Here is a 22,516-nt window from a genome sequence, read left to right on the forward strand (position 1 = left end):
ACTTCTGGAATTGGTATAATTAACCTCCCTAACTATAAACAAGATAATCAAGTTGGTAGAAAAGCCAGCAAAAATTTGTCATTTAAAAAAAATTAAATAAACCTAACTCATTTAGTGGGAAGTTCTTAGATGAAAGTCAGTATAAAAATGTAGAATCCTTTTCTTTTCTTTTATGTACATTATTCATTAAGTTGATGGTTGGATCGAGTTGATGAGAAATAAAGATCAAACTGCATCTAAAGCTAGGTATAAGAAATTCTAATTTATGCTGTGCTGTTAAGATTAGAAATTCTAATTTCAGAGTCTGGCAGCAAATGTCTTTATCTCACACTAAGCTAGAAAAGAAAGCCTACATTCAGAGAAGCTGACATTGGCATAGGGCCACAGGTAGGTTTTTAGCTATTGTGAATTTATACTAATTTTTTTCAGTTTTTACTGCTTCTGTGACAGCATTAAAGTGATTGAGTAGACAGAAAATGGGAAATAAGAATGTTTTAAAAGTCTTTGCTTAATACTTCATGAAGCATTTTAGCAAGAAGCAAAACAAAATATGTCATTCCTTTTTATACTTATTAAAAATATTAGTGGAGAAAGAGTGGCACAAGAGAAATAGAGGAGTGTATCCTTTAGAAAATATTAATTCTTTAATGTGGTAGTAATAAGATTCTATTTACACATGTTATGTGTTGTTGGTCAGACAGTTTTCATTCTGAAGTTTTGTTAGCTCTGTCCTATTGAAAGTCTATCCCATTCCATAGCTACCTACTTTGCTCCTATTCTCTCAAAAAAAAATCACTCTTCCTTTTGGTGTTTTTAAACTTTATATTACTTGATTGTCTTGAAGAACAAAGCAAAACCTGTTGGCTAATCTGGCTTTACTGATAAACTCAGTGGAAGTTTTGGGTCTGTAAAATCCAAGTCCCAAGTGTATATGGTAGAATTGACTGGCATTTAAAAATAAATGTCTCCTGAGATACAAATGTGTATATTGATCAAGAAATAATTTCCATGTCTTTATTTCAGTATATATAATTTTTCTTGTCTTTTATGATTTCCAGTTCCATTTGTGTTCCTCTCTGTCTGTCTGCCTGCCTTAACTGTGCTTCATTTCCATGTAGTATCTCTCTGATTACTGAGAATTTTCTGCATCTTTTCATATGGAAAAACTGGTTATTCTTAAATCCATAAATATTTAGTGGTTTCAGATGCCAACATATCATAAGAAGTAAAGTCATAGATACATGAAAACACTTCAAATACATTCAAAACCAAGATGAAACTGTTACTAACCAGGGTTCTTGGACTCCTTAATCAATAGAAATTGATAAGAGACCAGGCAAGAAATTCAGGCAAGGCTTTGTTGGGACTCCTGCTGCAGCAGAAGGGAGTGAAAATAAGTAACAGATTCCCTTGCCTGCTCCCTGGGGTTGGGGATGGTGAGAGCTGGTCCCTTATATGGGGTAGGGTAGGGGCCGGTCCTGGCTTTGAGCCAGAGGGGTGACTTGGGTGGTTTGCCCACCCCCTTGGTGGAGCTATGTGCAAGGGGCATGTGTAGTACCCTGCTTTCCCTCCTGACTCCTCGAGAAGTGGCAGTTGGGTTTTTGTCTTTTTGTGTCTTGTTCATAATTTGCCCCAACTGTGAATGCACGCAGTTATTTTTAGTCCCTTATCATTTCTTTGTATTTTGTTGCTCCAGGTCCAGGTGCAAGCATTGCAGTAAAAGGTCCCAGGTCCCAGGTTCTAGCCTGTCTCAAAACTAGCTGTGGTTTGAATAGCAGCTGTCTTTAAAATAATATGTTGGTTTTTTAAATTGAGGTGTAATTGACATATGAATATATTTAGTTTCAGATGTTCAACATAATCTGTATAATAATCTCCTCATACTCTGTATCTATAACCTAAGTTTTTTTTTTAATATTCCACATGAAAGTATTTGTATAAATATTCCACATATGGTATTTGTCTTTCTCTGTCTGATTTATTTTACTTAGCACAGTTCCTTCAGGGTTCATCCATGTTGTTGCAAATAGAAAGATTTCCTTCCTTTTATGGCTGAATGATATTCCATTGTGTGAATGCATGTGTATATGTATATATATGTACTTATATACATATACCATATTTTCTTTATCCATTCATTTATCAATAGACACTTAGGTTGTTTCCATATCATGGCTATTATAAATAATGCTGCAGTTAACACGGGGTGAATATACCTTTTTGAGTTGGTGTTTTCATTCTTCAGATAAGGACCCAGAAGTGGAATTGTTGTATCATATGTTAGTTCTATTTTAATTTTTTGAGGAAACTCCATACTGTTTTCCGCAGTGGCTGCACCAATTTTCATTCCCACAAACAGTGCGCAAGGGGTTTCTTTTCTCCACACTTCACCAGCACTTGTTATTTCTTGTCTTTTTGATAAATAATGTTTAATAGTAGGTGAACAGACACATCGTTGGCTGGGAATGCACTGATGGCTTCAAAACACTGTTTTAAGTACTTCTCAAAGTGTCTCTTTAAAAAAGTACATTTTATTCTAGCCAAATATGAAGTTAGCCTAATCATCTGCTAAAAAAATAAAAAGGATCATCTGAGGGAAGGAAAATACTAGATTTCCAAAATAATCACTTGATTCTTTGGGTGGTTGTATAGCATAATGATGAAGAGCATTGGCTCTCAATCTCAGTGCCTGGGTTAAACCTTGCTGTTTTACTTGCTAAACATAACCTTGAGCAGGTTACTTAGCCTCTCTATGTATCAGTTACCTCATATGCAAAATAATAGTATCTAATTTATATGGTGGTTGTATAGATTAAACAAGATAATGCATGTAAAGTGCCTAGCATGTAGTAAGCATTCAATAAATAATGGCTATGATTAGGAGGGAACTGTCTAAGCCACCTATTACAAACATCCTCCCTTATTTAATTCTTTTTTTTTTTTTTTTACTATGAAGGATACTTTTCTGCTAGTTTTACTTTATTATATGAGGCCTATATTCTGTGATCTCTTTTAAAATTAATTTTTATTGGTGTATAGTTGGTTTTCTGTGATCTTTTTTTATTTGCAGGAAAGATTGTTACTGGGTTTCTCATTAAATGTATTCAGGTTCCTATGTCCTTCTAGGTGAGAAATAGAAGATAGTATTTCCTGCATCTTTCATCCCCCCACAACAAAAACTATAAGAAGTTATTCCTGTGCGAGTTTGGGATTAGCAGAGGCAAACTGTCATATACAGGATGGATAAACAACAGGGTCCTACTATATAGCATAGGGAACTATATTCAATATTCTGTGACAAATCATAATGGAAAAGAATATGAAAAAGAATATATATATATAACTGAGTCACTTTACTGTACAGAAGACATTAACACAACATTGTAAATCAACTATACTTCAATAAAATTTTAAAAATTATTTTTGAAAAAATGGATATTCTGCTTAATTTTTCCCAAGTGTAAACTTCTCAAGGTTTTGAAAAATGAATAAAACACAGTTGATCTTCAGGATTCCATATTTGTGACTCCTTACTTGCTAAAATGTATTTTTAACCCCAGAATCAATACTCACAGTGCTTTCTCAGTCATTCACAGACATGAGCAGAATAATAAAAAATTTGAGTCATCTAATGTGCGTGTTAGCAGCTAAGGTCAATCAAGGCAATGCGCTGCCTTCTTCCTTGAGCTCTCATACTGTAAACAGGTGTCCTCTTCGTAGTCTATTTTGTGCCATGCGTTTTGCATTTTTGTTGGTGATTGTTTTGGTTTAAAATGACCCTCAGTTGTAGTGCTGAAGTGCTGTTTAGTGTTCCTAAGTGCAAGAAGTCTTGATGTGCCTTACAGAGAAAATACATGTGTTAGGTAAACTTCTTTCAGGCATGTTATAGTTCTGTTGGTCATGAGTTCAATTCTAATGACACAATAATATACAGTATATTAAATGACTTTTTTCTTTTTTAAAATTAATTTTTATTTGAGTATATTTTACAGTGTTGCATTAAAGTTTCTGCTGTGCAGCAAAGCGAATCAGCTATGCATATACATATATCCCCTCTTTTTTGTATTTCCTTCCCATTTATTTAGGTCACCACAGAGCATTGAGTAGAGTTCCCTGTGCTATACAGTAAATGACTTTGAACAGAAACACATACAAAAGAAGGTTATATATTGGTGGATTGACAAAAATGTTTTGACTAGAGGCTCACCTGACCCTGTATTTCCCATAGGAACAATGATTCAGTATTTGCTAATAAAGTGTTTGCAATAATTTTATAGAACATGACTACCACAGTTAACGAGAATCAAATGTACAGATGCTCCTCAACTTACGATGGGGTTACAGCCTGATAAATCCATCGTAATATTGTAAGCAGAAAATTCATTTAATACTCCCAATCTAACAAACATCATAACTTAGCCTAATCTACTTACACATTCTCAAAACACTTAGCCTATAGTTGGGCAGAATCATCTAACACAAAGCCTACTTTATAATAAAATGTTGACTAGCTCAGATAATCTGTCTAATACTGAAAGTTAAACACAACTGGTGTGGGTACAGAATGGTTATAAGTGTATTGGTTGTTTACTCTCGTTTTCTTGTGGCTTACTGGGAGCTGGAGCTCACTGCTGTTGCCCAGCATCACAAGAGAGTATGGTACCTCATGGCTAGCCCAGGAAAAGCTCAAAACTCAAAATTTGAAATATGGTTTCTACAGAACACATATCATTTTCATACTATCATAAATTTTAAAAATCCTAAATCAAATCATCATAAAGCGGGGGCCATCTGTATATATACTGTGGTAGGCAACCTCTGACATGGCTCTCAGTGATCCCTGTCTCCTGGTATTCTCACCTCTGGGTAATCCTGGCTCTCTGAATGTGGGTGGGACCTGGTGACTTGATTCTAACAAATAGAATATGGCAAAAGTGATAGGATATGACTTTTGTAGTTAGGTTTTGCAAAGACTGTGACTTCTGTCTTGCTGGTATACTCTCTCTGGCTCTTCTTCTGTGCCAGTTCTGATGAAGAGGGCTGCCTGGCAAAGAACTGAGGTTAGCCTCCTGCCAACAGCCAGCAAGGAACTGCCAACAGCCCATAAGGAACTGAATCCTACCAACAACCACTTAGTAAGTTCAGAAGCAGTTACTTCACCACTTAAACCTTGAGATAACTATGGCAGTGCCCTAAACCTTAATTGCAGCCTTGTGAAAGGTCCTGAAGCAGAGCACTCAGTTAAGCAGTACCTGGATTCTGACAAACAGAAAATGAAAAAATAAAGGTGTATTGTTTTAAGTCATTAAATTTTAGGGTAATTTGTTACGCAACAATAAGTAATCAATGTGTGTATAGTTAAATCCATATAGTTACATATTAAGACCTCTAAACACAATAGTTGAGATGGAGCAGGCAATAAAAAGCTGTGCTGTGTTTTGACTTTCGGTGGCTTTTATTCTTTCTACCCAATGTTCAATTATTATTTTCAGTTCTAATTTTTTGATAATAGTGACCATGATTCCTTCTTTTTTATTCCTTTTTCATATGAAGATTGCTTTATATAGAGGAAAAAGTTTGAGTATTACAATTAATATCCTATATTTCTGTGTAGATTCAGTAATTATTAACATATTCAAAATTTGCTTTCTTGCCCACCTCCTTTCTTTATAGATGGATGGACAGATAGATACCTGTTTTCTTATTGTTGCTGTTGTTGAACTATTTGAAAGTAAGCTACAAATATCACATACATCTCTTAGAAATACAAGACATCATTCTCAAATCCAAGAAAATTAACAATAAATTCCATAATATCATGCAGTATCTTAGTCCAACCACAGACTTCCCCATAATGACTTTTATAACTTTTTCTCAAAACAGAATCCAGTTAAGGTTGATGATACATTGCATTTGATTGTTTTGTCTCTTTAGTTTCTGTTAATCTAATACAGTCTTCCCCTACCCCTGTAGTTTTACTATACATGAAATAGACTTCTAGAGAGTTTAGGCTAGTTGTCCCTACATTCTGGGTTTGTTAAATTGTTATTGTATTTTTTTTTTTTTTTTTTTTTTTTTTTTTTGCGGTACGCGGGCCTCTCACTGTTGTGACCTCTCCTGTTGCGGAGCACAGGCTCCGGACGCGCAGGCTCAGCGGCCATGGCTCACGGGCCCAGCCGCTCCGCGGCATGTGGGATCCTCCCGGACCAGGGCACGAACCCGTGTCCCCTACATTGGCAGGCGGACCCTCAACCACTGCGCCACCAGGGAAGCCCCTGTTATTGTATTTTTAATCCCTTGAAATTTCTAAATTGGAAGTTAAGTCTAGAAGGTTGATTTCATTGGAGTTAAACATTTTGGCAAGAATACTTCATGGGTGATATTGTATACTTCTTATTGTATCATATCAAGCACAGTATCATTTAAAATGATGACTCTCTATTGGAAACATACATTTTTTCCTTTGCAGTTAGTAAGTAATCTGCAGGTAGTTACTGTGGCACCGTGCAAACAACCTTTTTGTTATTCAACAACCTTTTCACTTCATGCATTGGTAATCCTTTCCCAAACTTGTTATTATTTTAGGGTTATAAAATGGTGATTTTCTTATTATATTATTTATTCTATTAATAATAGCTGGCATTCTTGTGTTAAAAAAAGAAAAAAAAGAAATGAACAAAAAGTTCGTTTTTGAGTATTACTATGAACTTGTGGGGTTTTTTTTAATGCTAAAATAACCATGAATTTGGCTAGAAGAGTGCTTTTAAGCTGGTTCTCTGTCCTTTTTAAAAAAGTAACACCTTTATTGAGATACAGTTAACATCATAATATTCACCCCCTTTTTTTTTTTTTTTTTTTTGGCGGTACGCGGGCCTCTCACTGTTGTGGCTTCTCCCGTTGTGGAGCACAGGCTCCGGATGCGCAGGCTCAGCGGCCATGGCTCTCGGGCCGAGCCGCTCTGCGGCATGTGGGATCTTCCCGGACCAGGGCACGAACCTGTGTCCCCTGCATCGGCAGGCGGACTCTCAACCACTGCTGCCAGGGAAGCCCCACATTCATCCTTTTAATGTATATATTTAATGTGTAAAAGTTGGTGTTTTTTAGTATATTCACAGTACTGTACAACCATCACCACTAATTGCAGATCATTTTCATTACCTCAACATAGAAACCCTAAACCCATTAGCAGTCACTCTCCATTACCCCTCTCCCTCCAGGTCTTGGCAACCCTAATCTACTTACTGTCTCAGTGGATTTGCCTATTTTGGACATTTCATATAAATGGAATCATAGAATATGTGGTCTTTTGTGTCTGACTTTTTTCACTTAGGATAATATTTTCAAGATTCATCCATGTTGTAGCATGTATCAGTAATTCATTCCTTTTTAGCAATAAATAACATAGTTGGTCCCCCATTCCATGGATATGGAGGGCCAACTGTACTCTGCCATTTTTATAATTGTCTTAAGCATCTGTGGACTTGGTTATCCATGAGGTTCCTGGAACCGATTCCCCTCAGATACCGAGGGACGACTATATTCCACTGTATGAATATATCGCATTTTGTTTATTCATTCATCAGTTGATGGACAGTTGGGTTGTTTCCAGTGTTGGCTATCAGTAATACTGCTATGAACATTAATGTACAAGTTTTTTTGTGGACGTATGTTTTCAGTTCTGTATATACCTAAGAGTGGAATTATTGGGTTTTATCGGTAAATCTATATACTTAACTTTTGATGAACTGCCAAACTGTTCTCCAAAGTGGATGAACCATTTTACATCACCAACAACAATGTTGTCCATGTCTACAGAAAAAGGCAACAGGGATTTTGATAGGTACTGTATTGAATCTGTAGGTAAATTTGAGGAATATTACCATCTTAATAATATTAAGTTCTTTAACCCATAAGCATGAGATGTCTTTCCGTTCATGTAGGACTTTTTTGTTTTGGCCACACCACGTGGCTTGCAGGATCTCAGTTCCCCGACCAGGGATTGAACCCAGGCCATGGCAGTGAAAGCACTGAATCCTAACCACTAGACCACAAGGGAACTCCTCCCATTTAGGACTTCTTTAATTTCTTTCAACGATGTTTTGTAGTTTTAGTGTACAAGTCTTAACACTTCCTTTTGCTAAATTTGTTCCTAATTATTTTTGTCTTTACTGTAGCTTATTGTCTTTAACCAAAATAGCTACACATTGAGTATATACCATTTATAAGAAATACATTTTTAAAAATTTAGTTTTGGTAAAATACATATAACAGAATTTGCCATCTTAACTGTTTATAAGTGTACAGTTCAGTAGTGTTAAATGTTGGTGGAAGGAGAAAATCGGAGACTTTGGTGTTAATAGATGAATGTAGGAAGTGGGGGCAAAAGGGGGAGGAGAGAACTATTTTCCAGATATTCTTGTTAGCTTTACAGTTCTACTCCCAATTCATTTCCCTATCCTCAAGTCTACTATGGCATTTATTAAAGTAGCAGGGAGATGTAGCCACCCTAGTATGTCTGTCATTGGACCATTTTTTGGCTGTCGATTTCACTTTCCCTTTATTCCCGCAATCATTTACTAAGTACTATAATGTCTTAAGTACTTTTTTAAAACTAAAAATTTTTTTTCATAGTCTTGCCAGTTACTTTGATTACCTTTCAATCCTAGGATACATCCACAAGACCTCAGCCTATTCCATTACATATCCCTATATTTTCTACTCATTTCCTCTGCATTTCCAAGATGTTCAGTAATTTGTTAAATTAATTAAAGATTAATTGATAGAATGACTGACATAGCTTCGTGAAAATGGCTTACCCAACAAGATCTATTGGTTTAATGTTACGAGAAAGCAATGTTTGAAGGGTTATGTATTAAGAAGAGAAACTCCTATTGACTTCAATTCTGTTTTAAAATGAAAAAAAGAAATGGCATTCTTTTTTTTCTTTTAATTGAACTAGAGTTGATTTACAATTCTGTGTTAGTTTCAGGTGTATAGCAAAGTTATTCAATTATATATTTATATTCGGTCATATTTATATACTCTATCAGATTCTTTTCCATTATAGGTTATTACAAGATATTGAATATAGTTCCCTGTGCCGTACAGTAAATCCTTGTTGTTTATCTGTTTTATATATAGCAGTGTGTATCTGTTAATCACATACTCCTAATTTATTACCCCCCTTTCCCTTTGGTAACCATAAATTTGTTTTCTACGTCTGAGTCTGTTTCTGTTTTGTAAATAAGTTCATTTGTATTATTTTTTAGATTCCACACACAAGTGATATAATATTTGTCTTTGTGACTTAGTTCACTTAGTATGATCATCGCTAGCTCCTTCCATGTTGCTGCAAATGGCATTCTTTTTTTTTTTTTTTTTAGAAATGGCATTCTTTAATTTCAGTTTCTATTAATATTGGCACAGAGATTAAAAGCCTGATGTTTAATTCAGGCTTTCTATTTTAGAATTTATGGAGTATGTTTTTCTGCCTTTGTTTTTTTGTTATTGTTTTTTGGGTTTTTGTTGTTGTTGCCATGAAATAGAATTTTCCCTACTCATTTTTATATGCGATTTTATTTTTATATTTTATAAATTTTTTTATTTTACTTTTGGCTGCGTTGGGTCTTCATTGCTGCGCATGGGCTTTCTCTAGTGGCGGCAAGCGGGGGCTACTCTTCGTTGCGATACACGGGCTTCTCATTGCAGCGGCTTCTCTTGTTGCGGAGCACGGGCTCTAGTTGCATGGGCTTCCGTAGTTGTGGCCCGCGAGCTCAGTAGTTGTGACTCGCAGGCTCTAGAGCACAGGCTCAGTAGTTGTGGCGCACGGGCTTATTTGCTCCATGGCATGTGGGATCTTCCCGGACCAGGACTCGAACCCATGTCCCCTGCATTGGCAGGCAGATTCTTAACTACTGTGCCACCAGGGAAGTCCCTTATATGCGATTTTAAAAGAGGTTTTTACAGAATTCTTTTCCCAATAGAAATTTATGCTTATATTTAAAACAGTAGTTTACAATTATTTCACTACAGAGACTGCTTTTTTTCTACCTGTCCTGAGTCTCTCCGTGCCATTTTGGGGATGATTTTGTCTACCACAGTGTATTTTATTTAGTAAAAGATCACTTCTTTTCCCTTTAAAAAATTCAGTCAGACACATCTCAGTGCCAAGCCACCTAGCAAGTCAACATGGTATTTCTAGTTGCCAAAGCTGCTGACCAGAGGTCGGTGTTTTGAAGTGAAGGAAAAGGTTATTTCCTTTATCAAAGACTAAAAATACACTGAAATAAGTGCTAATAGTATCTGTAAATCATTTTATAAATACTGGAAATTGTTACTGAGTTCTGGTCTTTATGTGTATGTATATATCCTTGATATCTTAAAAATAAAAAGTTATCTTTGAAAAAGGTGAGAACCATTCTTAGAGTTTTTTTAATTGTGGTAAAATACGCATAACATAAAATTTACCATCTTAACCATTTTTAAGTGTACAGTTCAGTAGTGTTAAGTACATTCACATTGTTATGCAACAAGTCTCTAGTCTCCAGTCTCATCTTGCAAATCTGAAGCTCACAAAAGTTAAATATAATGTTCATCTTTGGGGAGTATTACATTTCTTACCCCACAATACAACCAAAGCGCTTTGTTTTAAATAAACAAATATCATTTATTTTTCCAATGTTAAAAGTTCATTCTGTAGTTAGTAGCGGGGTTATAGGCATTTCTTATATAGACTTTTTTGTTTGGACGTTAATATGTCTATAATTGTGAGAAAAACATGGGTAAAACTAGAAAAAATTTTTATTCTAAACTATTCCTAAATGTCTGATTTTTAGATAACTTGAAAGTTGTATATATTTGCACACATCTCTGTAAGATGTTACGTGAGCAGTAGGAGGTATACTCATTTATTTGTTAGCTATTGCCAATAATACTCATCAGTAAGCCACCTCTAAGTTCAGTGGCTTTAACAACAACCATTTATTCTCATAATCAGTGGTCTTGCAGATCTGCTGGAGTTTTCCTGATACAGGCTGGACTGAGCTCCAGGCTGCAGGGTCATTTCAGGTCTTCTCTGGGGCTCAGGATAAAGGGGCAGCATTCTACTCAGAATAGTTCTTCTCATAGTGGATTAGTTGATCACAGAGAGTTCGAACAAAACCACCCAAGCATATTTTAGATCTCTGTTAGTTTTATATTTGCCAACTTCCTGTTGGCTGAGTAAGTCACATGGCTAGATTTATTGGCAAGGGGTGGGGAGCTACAGTCCATCTACCTCCATAGGAGGCCATAGCAAGAATGTGGATCTATTTCTGTTACAGAAAAGTGAGAATTTTAGGAAGTAAACAGAATTGATTTCTAAACTTAAAAGGCAGATTTCTTTTAGCACCTATATATTTAGTACCAACTCTTTTCTGTATGTTATAAATTCCTCACTCCTTTTAAAATAAAATTTGTTGTATATAAGATTGGACATCTAAAATGTACACACAAATGGTATAAATCAAAATTATTTTTACTCTGCTAGCTTTTAATACAGATGTTTTAGTTAGGTAATTTTCTCCATTCTTTTAAATAGCCTGTCAGTTACTGTAAAGATCAATACTTTTTCTTTTTTATTAGGTTGGTATTTTTTTATATGGTAGATATTAATCCAGCTATATCAATAATCACTTTAAACATCGATGTCTTATTTTTTATTTTTATTTAATTAATTAATTAATTAATTTTTGTGGTATGCGGGTCTCTCACTGCCGCGGCCTCCCCCGTTGCAGAGCACAGGCTCCGGATGTGCAGGCTCAGCGACCATGGGTCACGGGCCCAGCCCCTCCGCGGCATGTGGGATCCTCCCAGACCGGGGTACGAACCCGTGTCCCCTGCATCGGCAGGCGGACTCTCAGCCACTGCGCCACCAGGGAAGCCCTTAATTTTTAATTTTTAAAATAAATTTACTTATTTATTTTTGGCTGCGTTGGGTCTTCATTGCTGCGCGTGGGCTTTCTCTAGTTGCGGCAAGTGGGGGCCACTCTTCGTTATGGTGTGTGGGCTTCTCATTGCAGGGGCTTCTCATTGCAGAACACAGGCTCTAGACGTGCGGGCTTCAGTAGTTGTGGCACACAGGTTCAGTAGTTGTGGCTCGTGGGCTCTAGAGTGCAGGTTCAGTAGTTGTGGTACATGGGCTTAGTTGCTCTGCGGCATGTGGGATCTTTCCAGACCAGAGCTTGAACCTGTGTCCCTTGCATTGGCAGGCAGATTCTTAACGACTGTGCCACCAGGGAAGTCCAGTTGGTATTTTTAGTTGATGATTTTTGAAGTGTTGGATCCATCAAATCATTGGAGCTACTGAACAATCACTCAATTAGAAAGATTAATGTGTTTTGTTTTGCAATTTGATGTAATACTATGCTATTTTTTAAAAACATAAATTGCTTTTATCTCATAGATCATATGATAACTATTTGTTTGTTTGTTTGTTTTTGTTTGAAAACCAAGATGGAGTTGTACTAAAACTGTAACTTCTTACACTGCCTAGCATTTCATTAGTGCTTCTAAGCAGGACATGTAGGTGCCTCTAAGACAAGTTTGTAGACAAAAATATGTACAAGGAGGGGCTTCCCTGGTGCCGCAGTGGTTGAGAGTCCGCCTGCCGATGCAGGGGACGTGGGTTCGTGCCCCAGTCCAGGAAGATCCCACATGCCGTGGAGCGGCTGGGCCCGTGAGCCATGGCCACTGAGCCTGCGTGTCCGGAGCCTGTGCACCGCAACAGGAGAGGCCACAAGAGTGAGAGGCCCGCGTACCGCAAAAAAAAAAAAAAAAAAAAAAATGTACAAGGAGAAAGAAAGGAACATAAAAGAGAAGGAAAGGTAAAAAGAAGAATTGGAAAAAAGAAGAGGTGAGGAGGTGAGAAAGAGAAGTGTCTGTGTTGGAGAATGATTCAGTAGCAGCAACAGTTATTCTAAACTCCCCTTGGCTTCATCAATGCGCTAGATATTGTGTCACTTTACCACCGTTCTCTCACTGTCTGAGGAGTGGGGTTTGTAGGAACTGAGGAAATATTTATGAACAGTTTTGAGTGAGAATAATCAATGATGGATGATCTGATGATCTTTTCATGGAAGACCAGATGTGCATGTTTGAAGGTCTGTTTTAAAGAATTGTCAAGGCAATTGGCAAACTGTGTGGAAGGAGTGGGATCTGTGGAGCTCAGCAGGGGCGAGGTACAAAACAAAGAACCGCTTTGCACAAAGCCAGAAGGGATACACTGAAAGAATGATCAGAAAAGAATAATACATAGGAAATGTTTGTGCTCGTGTGCAAGGAAACTTTGTGGGGTATCTGTGGCTGCCAAAGTGACATCTGGCAGGATTAACTGGATCACCAGACCCAACAATGAGGACTGGGAAGGCAGCAATAACTGTGAGACCTGGGCCCATGTGGGGGCAAGATTTTGAGAATGAGCACTTAGGTGACAAAATGGGATTCCCATGAACCGCAGCTCTGGTTAGTTTCTGGTCTGGAGCCAGATCCTCTCTCTGATGCAGACGTGGGAGGACGGAGCGGCAAGAGCTGCCCAGCTGCTCATCTGGGAACTCATCCTCCAAGGGACTTTGTCCCTCGTTCTCCTCCCGTACCTGGAGGCGGCAGTCAGCGGGCAGCACCTCTCACAGCACCCCTGCGTACACCTGCTCAGACCACCTGCTCAGAGCTACTTTTCTGCCCAGCCCAGCATACCTGTTCCACCTGTCTGAAGACCCGCCGCACGTTTCCTCAAAGCACACCCCAGAGCTCTTCCTCACTCCAGCCACGCCCCAGCAACTCCTCTGTCAGTACCAGGTGTATGAACACATCCTCCAGCCCCTGTAGGAACCTGTGTGGCCACCAGCCAGCCAGCTATTGGGCCTCAGACCTGTTCCCTGGTCCTGAGTCAGAACCAAAGCCCTATGTATCCAGCGTCCACTGAACCGCAGCCCTGGTCAGATATGGAAAATGGAGATTTGGAGAGAGTGAATGATTCACTCCTGCTCTTCATCCTTCCGAGGAAGTCCCCAAAAGTGCCCCGACTATTCATCAAAAGTCATTGAATTCTATTGTTAAGATCTATGCCTTTCACTGAATGTAATTTTTGCCTGCATTTATAAAGAGAAGAAAAGCTTTTTAAGAACTGGGTTGACCCCCCTGCATGCACAGACCCAACTGCAGGCAGAGAAGATGGTCAACCCAGCACAGACCTTGCTAAGAGTCTGCTCAGAGGCCCTGGGTCTGCTGGCACTGGATGGGCGCAGATGCTGGGCAAATGAGCTCTGTGTGGTGTTTTAGACAAATATGATGACCTAGAGTAGGGCCAAACAGACAGGAGACGCCAGGAAGCAGACCCTGGGAGAGGGGAGATACCATTTGGGCCAGCACACCTGAGGCTATGGTCAAGGCCATGAGGACCACAGTGTGGTGGGCACGGTGGCTCTGAAAGCCCCACTGCTGCCCAGCCAGCCCGAGACAAGCCACGGGGAAGCACCCACGGGCCAGCCCCGTCATAATCTCTGCCAATCCCGATGAACTTGCATCCAATGACTGCCTTGATGTGGTCGAAGTGATCTGAAGGATGGAAAGTCAGCAGTGTGGGGCTTCCAGGGTAGGGGTGGGGGTGATGACTGGCCTCTGTTGATTCCCTTTTTTGCAACCTGTAGGCCAAACAGGCCAGTTCCTTCATGGCCTGGCACCGAGAGTACCAACTAGAGAGCCCTGAGGTTGATCTGAAGTGATCCCAGCTGGCTCTAGACTGGACTTCAGATTTGGAGTGGACCCCAGAGCACCCCGTTTGGGTCATTTCCCACCCAAGATTCACCCTGCCTCCCAGTCTCCTTGAGAACCTGTGGGGGCTCCTTTCCCCGGGTGTGGAGGATGAGAGAGGAACAAGAGTACAACTGATGAAGACCCCAGAGACCTAAGGAGCTGTCCATTCCCTTGGCCAGAGGGATGGACCGGTGGACAGTCAGCTTGGCCCCCAGCACAGCCACCTGCCTGTTCACTCTCTTGGCCCCTGTGAGGAAGGTGTTCAGCCCTGGCTTTGAGGTCAGAGTCGTCTCCTCTCTGGATTTGTGTGAATGGAGGAGCCGCAGCCCTGATCTGGGTGGTGTCTTGGCCCTGGGTTTCCAGGTTTGGAGGAGTATCTTACCACCTAGGGCTCAAGAGTTCAGGGGCTGTGGACTGTGGGTTTTGGAGGCAGAAGATATTTAACCTGGGGTTTGAGGAAATTGAGGGAGAAGAAGCTCAGGTTCAAGGGTTCCTGGTTTTAACCTTTTGCTTTAGGTATGAGGGCCAGGGCAGTCTCTCACCAGAATCTGCAGGATATCATCAGGAACATTTCGAGTGTTCTTGCACACCCCCCGGGCAGCTGAGTGGGAGAAGATGGCAGGTGCCTGTGACACTTCTAGGGCTCGCCGTGCCACAGCATCCGAGACATGGGACAAGTCCACCATCATGCCCAGGCAGTTCATTTCTGCCACCACCTTCTGCAGGGACAGGATGGGGAGAGGGCATCAGGGCTGCATTTATCTTGTGTGCATTTATCTGTAGGGAACAGGCGGGGCTGTACATTTATGTGGGGCAGGGTATGGAACCTGGGTGCTTACCTCGCCAAAGCCGGTCAGCCGACTGACATTGCTGTAGAATGGGTGGATACCCTTTGCTGAGCTCTGTGCCCTGCAGGATGGCCAGGAGGCAGTCTGACTGGTGGCCATGGCTTGGCTACAAGAGCCTAGAAAGAGGTTCTGTCGAACCGTCTACACCTGCAACTCCCCGGTGCAAGAGGAGGGACCCAAACTGGGCTGTGCCTGGCAGTAGAAGGGCCCTTCTGGGGATTCAGTCTTGTTCTGCAAACCTCCATTCCCCTCCCCACCCCAGGTTCAGGGTCGGATCACAGGGGTAAACTTGCTTTGGGCCCCAGCGTGATCTTGGGCAGATCCCTGCCTCACTGGGTCCTTACCATCTGCACTGTGCTAACCAGGGCGTGTTGCAGGTGTGGGTGAGTGTCACGTAGCGCACACCCAGCGCATAGAAGGTATGCAAGATGGAGAGGCTACTCTCCAGTGAGTGGCCGCCCTCCACACCAGTGAGGCTAGCCAACTTCCGGGTATTGTTGCGAGCTGGGGGCAGGTAGGTCAGATGATCATTTTCAGAGGCAGGGGTAGCTTACTGAAGTCCCTAACACCTACCAAAAAAAAAAAAAAAGAATTGTCAAGTACGATAAGGTAGGTGCTTTGAGGGTAGGGGATGAGGAAATAGTCTGAGAACTATGGAATAGGTAAGTTAAGGATTTCAATGGTTTATTAAGGATGGTTTTCTGAATGGTGCTAATTATATAAAGCCCTGTCCAGTAAGACATGTTTTCCTCTATCCTATCTCTTAATCTCCAAGCTTTTTTTTCTGCTCTGTTCTTCCCTAGTGTATCTTTTATTAATTCTGGCCTTTGTGGTTGCTACTACTGCCTCTGCTGCCAAAACATTAGAAACGGTGAGAGAATATGCAGCCCTTTCATTTGTCTGCTTTGTTTAATATTTTTCTCTTGCCAACAAAATTGGATACTTTAAAAGTACTAGGGCTTCCCTGGTGGCGCAGTGGTTGAGTCCACCTGCCAATGCAGGGGACACGGGTTCGAGCCCTGGCCCAGGAGGATCCCACATGCTGCGGAGCAACTAAGCCCGTGCACCACAACTACTGAGCCTGCGCTCTAGAGCCCGTGAGCCACAACTACTGAACCCACATGCCACAACTACTGAAGCCCACGTGCCTAGAGCCTGTGCTCTGCAACAAGAGAAGCCACCACAATGAGAAGCCTGCACACCTCAACAAAGAGTAGCCCCTGCTCGTTGCAACTAGAGAAAGCCTGCGCGCAGCAACGAAGACCCAACGCAGCCAAAAATAAGTAAATGAAATAAATAAATAAATGAAATTCCAAAAAACAGCCCAGCTCTTTAAAAAAAAAAGTACTAAATAAAACTGGAAGACTAAATGTATATAGATGTGAAATGTTTCTTTTCTTTGTTTTTCTTCTTTGTTTTTTTGGCTGCATCGGATCTTCATTGCGGTGCATGGGCTCTGTAGTTGTGGCATGCGGGCTCCAGAGAGTGTGTGTGCTCAGTAGTTGTGGCACGCAGCCTTAGTTTTCCCTCAGCATGTGAGATCTTAGTTCCCCAACAAGGGGTCGAACCCAGCCACCCTGCATTGGGAGGCAGATTCTTAACCACTGGACCACCAGGGAAGTCCCAGGATGTGTAATGTTTCTATGATGCTTAATAGGGATTACCTACAGTGGTCTTTTAATTATTATTATAATAAGTTCCGCACTCATTACAAAGAAAAATAACTTGTTGTATAGAACAGCAGCCCTGAATGAATTTTATCTGCTCATAATGGCATGGTTAAATCTTGAAAACATTATTGAATAACAGATCCAAGGCACAAAAATTCTATTTATATAAAATTCAGAAATGGGCAAAACCAATCAGGTAGAGAATGTAATACTATTAAGAAAAACAAGGAAATGATTACCACAAAAGTTAGGATACTGTCTTTTTTTGATGAAAAGAAAGGCGGTTATTACCCAGAAGGAGCAGGTAGGGGTTTGGGGAACCTAGATGTTCTGTTTCTTGGCCTAGGTGGTAGCTACATGAGTGTTTACTTCATAATAATTTACGGAACACTGCATTTGTATTATAAACACTTTTGTGTATTGGGTTATGTTTTGTAATAAAAAGTGGTTTAAAATAAGACAATTATGGGAAAAACTAGAAAACAGGCAAACAAATTTAATAGAAAAAAGATAATTTTTCTCTACCTGTTTATCTTGCTTTCCTTATTCGAGTGGGCACAAGTTACTATCATAATGAAGAGAACATCAGAGCGGGCGGGATTTATCCGTACAATGCAATTTATATTTTGCTGTCTAGTCGGCAAAGACTGGAAGATGTAACTTCCACTTTTATAGTTAAATTATTTCACGGTCATTTTCTGAGGGGTCTTTAGTATGAATTCTGGATTTAGAAGTATCATTTATATACCAGTTAGAAGAATTGACTAAGTATATTTTAGTCAATCTGACTCTTTTGTATGATTCTGTATTGTGAGAGTTTTAATTTGTTTTGTTTTACGTAATGAATATTGCAGTGATTAGATTTCTGTTTTCCTAATGTTAACTTAGGCTAAAATTGACTTTTCTTAGTTAGGTTATTGTTGATTTGTAAGGAGTACGAAATAATTATTTTCAAAAGCTGTTGCATGCAGTAACAACACTTTTGTTTTATCATATCTATATATAAAGGTAAAAAATAAAATCTCAGCAAAATAGCGACAATTAAGGCCTGGTAGAATTATACCAAAAATATTTTGAGAACATATCTAATGATGTTTTCTTTATACTTTTATGTTATTTTTTAAAGGTAGCATAGTCTGCAGATTAATCTTTATCTTGTATTTTCTTCTATTTACTAAAAATTCTTAACCTATTTACTTACATTCTATTTTTAAGCTTCTTATTTAATGACTTTATTCCAGTGAAATATAACTATTTTTAATTCATTCTTTGATAAGAGAAACAAAATGCTGAACTTCAGTCTTCTTAATCACAAAGCAGCTGTTTTAAAGACATTAAAATTTTAAATACATAGAAGTTAAGATTGATAGGCACTGATTATCTTTCCTGTGTTTTCTTCTCAAACTTATTTTGGGGAAGGGGGTTTAACGCAGTTTGTTTCTCTTTCTCTCTTTCTTTCCCTTTAGTTTTCTGCTATTCCTTTTATAATTCAGTCATAAAAGGGCTGGACTCAGCAGAATATGAAATATTTTTGTTTATTGTTGTTATTTGTTGTGTTTGTTTCTTACAGACTAGGTCTGTTTACAGTGATTAACAAGGAAAGTTAAATTTAAAATAGTCTTAAATGTTCAGTATTAAATACCATCTTGGAGGAAAAAAAACAAACTGCCTCCTACTGCCTCCTCTCAATTTGTTTTTGGGACATTAAACATAAACATTAATCTGATTATGATTACTGTATAGTTACCATTCCAAACATAATAATTAAAATAAGTCAACATTGTTTACTCTTTGTAAAAATATTTGTTCAAAACATTATGCTGCATAATATATCATCATTACTGAAATCGTATTTAACAATCTGAATTATTTTGCTATGGAATTCATTTAACTCCGACTACATTAATTGTTTGATTTAAGTGTTTTTCTCTGCTTTTATGAAAAGCAAACTCTTAAAAAAATTTTTTTTAACTTAATCCCTAATTTGCCTTTTCACACAGAGTTTTAAAAGATTAAGGAGCCAATATAACCAGTGTGTGTTATGTTTAAGATTTCCTTTGTTGTTTGCAGCACATGCAACAATGTTGTTCTTTCTCTGACACAGACCCAGACAAAGGCCGAGTGTAGCAAGGAAGCAGACAGCTCGCCTCCAGTAGTGGCCCCTGCCTGGCTCCAGGATTTGTAAACAGAAACATCCCAGGCTCCAATGAGGCAGACAGCGCTTCCCTGTCAGTTCTGCATTCAGGAAGTGCTTGCTTGTACAAGCCCAGACATTGCACACAGGCATACATAGCAGTGTTTACATTTGGCTGAGTATTTAACTGAGAAAGCTGATAGGGAGGAAGAGGAGGGTTTATTAGAACTAGCAGAATACAACAATTTCAGGGATAGCCTATATATAGCATATATGTTTTTTAAAAAAAGATACAAAAAACAAAAGTTTGGAGTTTTTTGGTTAAAGGCCTCTTTTATTGCACACATGTGAATATGCATACTGAAATATTTTTCTTGGCAGTTTTTCAGAGATTTCATATTTTTAGACAATGTGACATATACTGAAAACTTTTTCACTTAAAATATTTAACCATTAGCATGATTTTTAATGATTAAAAATATTTTAACACTTTTTTTCTTCCCTATTATATGAATTAATAATTTCTATTTCAGATTTTGGGTTAATGTATACTTTTATGTAAACTTTATGTTGAATTTTCTTTTGTGAATTTGAGAATAAAAGCAAAGAGAATGCTGAGCCTTCAGGAAACACTAGAAGAGTTCAATAGAATTTTGGAATTAGAAGGACTTTAGAAGTTACCTAGTATAACCTCTTTTTTTCTAATAGTTTAATTTTAATAGCAAACATATAGGAACAGCACAGCAGACAGACAACATTAAAAACATGTTACTGTATGTGTGACAACTCGGAAAAGTATAGTGAATGGGTGGAATCTACTGTATAATAAAAATGTTACAAACACCATTTAGTTGCTGTCAGTAAGAAATTTACTTGTTTTTGAAAAAGTCCAAATGCTGGCATTGTTCAGAAACATTTAACAGGTTTATTTATAGTTGTTATGAAGTTGAACTGCTGAAACTTGTTCACTGAAACACTTAGACTTGCATTTATACTTTCTGTGTCCTTGTTTATATTAAAAATTGATATACAAATGAAAATAGAAAAATTGCCAATACCTAATTTCTGTCCCCTATTTTTCCACTCCAAATCATACCTTTTGACCCCGTGGTGGGTTGGGGGGAGGAGGTCTAACATTCAGAACTATTAACAGGAAGGAAAGAAAAAAATTATTTTTTGAGAATGAAATGTTTCCTGTCATACTGGATTCTTAAGTACATTCTCCACACATGTAGCATGCTAGTTGACTGTCTCTTGGCATAACAGTTACACATTTGGCATGGATAGCACACAGGTTGCTGTCTTCAATAAAGGCCAACCAGGACTCCCCTGGTGGCACAGTGGTTAATAACCCACCAGTCATTACAGGGGATGCGGGTTCGATCCCGGGTCTGGGAAGAACCCATATGCCGTGGAGCAGCTAAGCCCGTGTGCCACAACTACTGAGCCTGCGCTCTAGAGCCCACGAGCCACAACCACTGAAGCCCGTGTGCCTAGAGTCCGTGCTCTGCAACAAGAGAAGCCACTGCAATGAGAAGCCTGTGCACCACAATGAAGAGAAGCCCCCGCTCGCCGCAACTAGAGAAAGCCCGTGTGCAGAAACGAAGACGGAACTCAGCCAAAAGTAAATAAACAAAAAATTAAAATTAAAAGAAAAAGGCCAGCCAGACAGGATTCATTCCCTTCCTGCACTATGGAAGTGCAGATTTGTTTTGACTTCCTGAGCAATTTCTCACACCAAATACTGACAGGGAAGTTTGGGAATTAGAATTTTAGTCAACTCGTAATAACGTCTAATTTTATGGACTGCTGCAGTACCGGCTCTGTAATGATGAAGTGTCTTCACTATAAGCAGCTGAGATAGATGCTACAAAATTTTCCTATTAAAATTTTTCTATTTTTATAGAAGTCCCTTAGTCTTCTTTTAAAAGTTTGTTTTCTTAAAATTTACATTGATTTATAACAAGTTAGGCTGTTTTTAAAACCCAAACTAGATTATAAAAACGTTAAGGCAAGCACATTGAAAACATAAAGAAGAGATTGCAAAGGATGAGATGGAAAGATTGGAAATCAGTTGCAATAATGTAGAAAAACTCAATGGTCTGAGAAACCTTAATAGCCCCAGAGAATATCACCATAGGCTAATTGATATCCAAAATTATGACCACAGTCATGTAGATATTTGCTCCAGTATATTTAGGTTAAGAAGGCAGAAAAAATACACATTGTACTTTAAACAGCATTTTATATAAAATGCTTTAAGTTAAAAAAGTATTTAATTGTGATACTCATTAGCTTTTATCCAGCATCTTTTGCTCTTCTTTACTATCATTTCTCAGTTGCACTAATAGGCAAGGGAAATAGCCCCTTTTTTGCAATAGGTGGTAATAAGGAGCTTAGTTTTGAATATGTTGTTCAGATATCTCTAAAATATTCAATTAGGAATATAAAGTATATTTAAGAAACTATAGGTACATAAATGTTTTTGCAATGATATTTATTTTAAATATCTTTGTTGGACTATAATTGCTTTACAATGGTGTGTTAGTTTCTGCTGTATAACAAAGTGAATCAGCTATACATATACATACATCCCCATATCTCCTCCCTCTTGTGTCTCCCTCCCACCCTCCCTATCCCACCCCTCTAGGTGGACACAAAGCACCAAGCTGATCTCCCTGTGCTATGCAGCTGCTTCCCACTAGCTATCTATTTTACATTTGGTAGTGTGTATATGTCCATGCCATTCTCTCACTTTGTCCCAGCTTACCCTTCCCCCTCCCCGTGTCCTCAAGTCCATTCTCTATGTCTACATCTTTATTCCTGTCCTGCCCCTAGGTTCTTCAGAACCTTTTTTTTTTCTTTTTCACATTCCATATATGTGTGTTAGCATACGGTATTGGTTTTTCTCTTTCTGACTTACTTCACTCGGTATGACAGACTCTAGGTCCATCCACCTCACTACAAAAACTGAATTTCGTTTCTTTTTATGGCTGAGTAATATTCCATTGTATATATGTGCCACATTTCTTTATCCATTCATCTGTCGATGGACACTTAGGTTGCCTCCATGT

At 38.8% G+C, this 22,516-nt stretch overlaps 1 protein-coding gene across 1 annotated transcript in view; it reads left to right on the forward strand.

Moving 5' to 3' along the window:
• The window catches only part of BMPR2 (bone morphogenetic protein receptor type 2), a 201,486-nt gene that overhangs the window by 109,263 nt on the left and 69,707 nt on the right, over nucleotides 1-22,516 (forward strand). The window lies entirely within an intron of this gene.

This window comes from Stenella coeruleoalba (assembly GCF_951394435.1).
Source record: "Stenella coeruleoalba genome assembly, chromosome: 6".
Lineage (NCBI taxonomy): Eukaryota > Metazoa > Chordata > Mammalia > Artiodactyla > Delphinidae > Stenella > Stenella coeruleoalba.